This window comes from Gadus chalcogrammus, chromosome 1 (assembly GCF_026213295.1).
Source record: "Gadus chalcogrammus isolate NIFS_2021 chromosome 1, NIFS_Gcha_1.0, whole genome shotgun sequence".
NCBI classification, from domain to species: Eukaryota; Metazoa; Chordata; class Actinopteri; order Gadiformes; family Gadidae; genus Gadus; species Gadus chalcogrammus.
The window spans coordinates 4,254,186-4,259,185 of record NC_079412.1 but is presented as its reverse complement, the minus strand read 5'-3'; positions in this window follow the sequence as shown (position 1 = coordinate 4,259,185).

Here is a 5,000-nt window from a genome sequence, read left to right as displayed (position 1 = left end):
AAATACATACTCTATCTCACACTAGCCGGGCACAGACACGCTCACACACACATACACAAACACACTCACACACACACACACACACACACACACACACACACACACACACACACACACACACACACACACACACACACACACACACACACACACACACACACATACACACATACTCTAACTCATGCTAGCCAGGCACACACACACACATACACAGACACACACTTATAAAAACATACTTATGCATACCCACACGGGACAGGAATTGCCGAAATACTCACGCACATGAAGTAGAAGAAAACACACAAATTATGCAACCGACACAGCGCACATAATCACAATCACACATAGCAGATCAGACATAGCAGTGGCTCTGACACAGCAACGCGGGCGCGGGACGGGAACAGGGCTCCCTGCACAGTGGCAGTCATCACAGTGCCGTGACTGCGAGGAGGAAAACACTTGTCCCAGTTGACTCGCACGAGACAGGAAGTCACGCCAGAGGCTGCCTCCATCTGACAAGGTCTACCCACCCGCAGGCCCCCCTCCCCTCCCCCCACACCCAGCGCTTCCCCCCCGCTCCCCCCCTCTCTCTCACAGTCCAAAGAAACGATGCAGCCTCCGATGGAGGACTTTCCGGGGATGCGTTGGGGTATTAACGTGGGGCCAGCGAGCTCCCCTCCGGGTTCACGCACAGACAGAGTGCAAATGGAGGCGTTAGTGTCAGCTAATGGTATTTACTATCAAAACACGGCCCTTCAGTATATGTCATCGGATTGCAGGAATGACCGGCTAATCCAATCGGCTACAGAGTAAGGTTGGCTGGCGACGCCCCCCTCGACATAAACTGCCGACGGCAGACTCTACACACCTAATGAGTGAAGCGTATATCGTCTGGCTGTGTGCGGCAAATTGAGATGGCTATATGGCTAAAAATGAATATTTTTCTTTAAATATATCCACTTTTACTGTTGAAACACTGAAAGGCTTGGATTTGGTTTAGTTTCATTTAGCAGGTGTCTTCCTGGGGTGAGATAATGAACAGACTACCTTTTAGAGATTGAAATTAGAATGCCAGCCTGGTCCGCAATGTGTCATAACAGCAGCATATAACTAAGTCCTTAATCACTGTTTGGGTCTCAGATGGTTTGGCTGGCCCCTAACCGGTTCAGACAACACACCACAGTCCAGCGCTCTTCCATGAGGGAGGTTAAGCGGTCCAGAAAGCCTCAGAAGCAGCTTCAAAGAGGGATCCCACTCCCGGAGAGGACACATGTGCAAATAAGATCATGAAGCCACAAAGCCTATATTGTCATCCAGGTAAATATACATAAATATATACAAATATACATATTGGAATGAAGGATTTAATAAAAGTCAACTTATGAGTGTACAATTTCAGTTCTTATTCTATCGCCTTGCAGGCAATCCACATGAGCACATGTGGACTCATGCCCTGAAGATGGGGGCCTTGGTTGTCATGGTCGTAACACAAACCCATTCAAACTCATCCCCACAGAACAGACAAGAGCGTGCAAACCCTCCTCCAAAGAGGAGGAGGAGGAGGAGCCCCCCTCCCCCCCCTCCCTTGTCAAGAGCAGTTTAATAACTGAGTGAGGCTGCCGGGATGCAGCCGACCTCTCCCATGGTAATTCACTGCAAACATTCCCCCTAATGAGTCCACGGCTGGCCAGGCACCTGCCCTCGCCACGCCGCTTTGACTGCAATTTAACAGATTGTCCAAGACACTCAAATCATTAGCCTTTATCTTCCTCCCGTCCATAGGACCATTGTAATCAGTGAGGGTCTCTCTCTCTCTCTGTCCCTCTCTCTCTCTCTCTCTCTCTCTCTCTCTCTCTCTCTCTCTCTCGCTCTCTCTCTCTCTCTCTCTCTCTCTCTCTCTCTCTCTCTCTCTCAGTCTGTCTTGTCTTTGTATGCTCGCTCACAGGATTATCCAGGGACAGCACATGGGCTAACCATTTGAAACAATATCACATTCTTAATTCAATGGGTGGTGAAGAATCCTAGAAAATCCTGATGCATTCTTGTCTTATGATCTGTACATTAATACTAGTAATACTAATACTAATAATATTAATGTAATGGTTCATCTCGACACAGTATTCCTGCTATGCTATAGAGCTCAACAGTGTGGTTCCGGCAGTAAATATCCCATTCATTTTCTCCATAGAGGTTTTGATTAAAAGCCATTATGTAAAAACCATCCAAATTATACATACACCACACCGTTATATTGTGAAAATGTATTGCAAAAAGTTAACAATGGTTTATGGGAGGAGTATTTCCGTTACTTTAATTTACAGTCTTGTACCTTATTCCATTTTCCAAAGTTTGGCTTGGTTCCAGTTTTAAAACTCTTTTTATATAACGATTTTACGAAAAGTCAGTGTAGGAAGTTAATGGGAAATTTACTTCCGGAACCAGAGCTGTTCAAAAAGGGGGCGGACACCGTTGCGCTCTATTGCAGAACTTTGGGGGTCACAAATCCTCGGCCAGAATCAAGGAACTGGCGGCAGAAACACTGACGGATTCACGCCATCATCCTATCTCTTTGTATGGAGATATTCTACCAAAGAAAAACCTCTTTGCAAGTGTCAAGACATACCTTTCAGAGTATCTTGGTACTATGGCCAGTCGTAAAACAGTGTTGATTTGAAACCTTTCCATCACTTTCTATACGAACATTGATGACAGCATTCAGCCGGGATTTTTAAGCTTGTCTTCTTATCGGCTAAGGGAAAGGTTTACAAGGGCTGGCCGAGGTTGTGTTTGCTGTGAGCCAATAAGACGTCATGCCTTTATTTACCATCCCCGCTCCCAGCAACATCATTGGTTGAAACAAAGATGAAGTTAAGCAAAGTGAAATCCAGATTTTAGCCATTCTAAGATAAGAATTTAGATGATTATTCTAAAGTCAGATTTGTGAGACAATGTAAAAGTTAAACACAGAGAGGCCCTTGTTGTTATTTTATCATGAACTAGAATTTCAGTTTGACCGATAGGCCTACTGAACACAGTGTGAATGCCGGGTTTGACTCAGATCCTTTCTTTCCCTATCAACCTTTCCCCAGTGGGTCACCTAAGTATATAAACTGTAACCAGCAGCCGTTAGATTATTGTCACAGTCTCTTATCAGCAGCAAAACCTGTGGGTTCATGTGATCCAGCTGCTTAATGCCTGTCAAAGTGGAAGTCCACCAAACGGATGAGCATCTGTGACACAAAGTTTCCACAAGTTCAGACAGGACACAGCACTTTCCATCCCAGGGGTAAACTCCCAGGTCTTGACTGTCTGCATCTCTTTCTCCGTCTCCACACAATAGCCAATAGGGGGAGGCTCTGAAAGCCCCGTTCCAAATTGTATTTCTAGGACAGAGCCTCTATTTTTTTTCCTGTGTGGACCGAGTCACGCTGAGGCCAGTGGGCCAAAGGACACACGGCCTGTAATCCACATTTAACACTGTAAACAAACCCCGGCAGAGGACACATGGTGTAGGTGACACTCAATGCCATTGGCTGTCAGCGTCTTCCAATGCCACCTCATCAGACGCAGACAAACAAACATGTCATTGGGTTTTTTCTTCTTTGGAGGAAACTTGTGAAACTCTTACAGAAAGTGCTGTGCGAACCCATTCATCCTACAAATTATGCAAAAATATGCAGAATCTTTAGGAGGGGGAGGGGGGGGTGAAAAACCTTTTTTATTAGGGAAGGGTGGTTTTTAGAGCAGAACTGCAACATGGTGGCATCAGTGAATGGCTGTGAACTCACAGATGGTTCTCACCAGGACAAGCAGGGTGCATGATGGGATGTATTCAATGTTGTCATCATTATTACCACCATTCTCCGATTGGAGGCACTTTCTCCGTAGAGTTCACCTGTACTGTGCTTGTCAGCAGAATCTTCAACACGGGAAGCAGGAAGAAAAAAGCAAAGGTTGTTTATGTCAATACTTACCTGCTTCACCCTTCCATAAAGAATTGCTTTGGCTCGTGGCTTTAAGCGATTCCTGCTTCGGATCACAAAAGCGATCAGAGCATGAGCAGTTAGCAGAGGGCAGGATGCTAATATGTGGTAGCGGATTTGTTGACTAGCAACACAGTGAACCATACTTGAGTTTGCTGCCAATGTTTTCAACGATCCATGTGTCACATTGAAAAATGACAGAGGATTTGCCTGCTCACTATCTGGCATGCCCTCAAAAAAAGAAAATAAAAAGGCAAAAAATAAATATACATTAGAAATTCTTACATTAATTAGAACGGCAATGCCTTACAAATGTATTACACTCATGGCGTTGTAAACTGCGTATAGCTACTCTGCCCGCTTTAGTTCCCAATGGGCCAGTCAAGCACATATTAAAGAAAAGCAGTGCTTGATTTCAAACCACTAGCTGTAGTTATTCCCGAGCCATCAAGTTTATTGATTTGAAGAAACAGGAACATGTGTTTGACCAGTTTCCAAGAGATAAAGGCGTTTTTTTTAATGTGCAAACACACACTAACACCCGCGTGCACACACACATGCAAGCGCACACACACACACACACACACCCACACACATTTGTCCCAGGGCGCTCTTCATCAGACACAAGAAGCAATTCAATCGTGCACTCTGAGTTACCTCAGATATTCTGAGGCCGTGAAATTTCTGCTTTGGCAGTAGAATCAGTTTCCCCGCCGCCGCAAAAAGAATCGCACAAAAAAACACCCAGAGCAAACAAAGCAGGGAGACTCGTACCACTGCTGATAAAGAGCTCTGCCACATTTGGATTTAGCCACGGTTCCCACTCTCTTTTGTGAGTCTGTCTATCTATCTATCTATCTCTCTGTGTGTCTGTCTGCTTCTCTATCTCTCTCCCCGTCTCTCTCGTGGGGATTAAAGGCGGGCGTTGAATGGGGGGGGGCAGATGTTTAACTCCGGCTTCTTCTTCTCTGCTTGCATAACCGGCTGCTGTATTGGCCGGTTCCCCCCCTTGGTGTA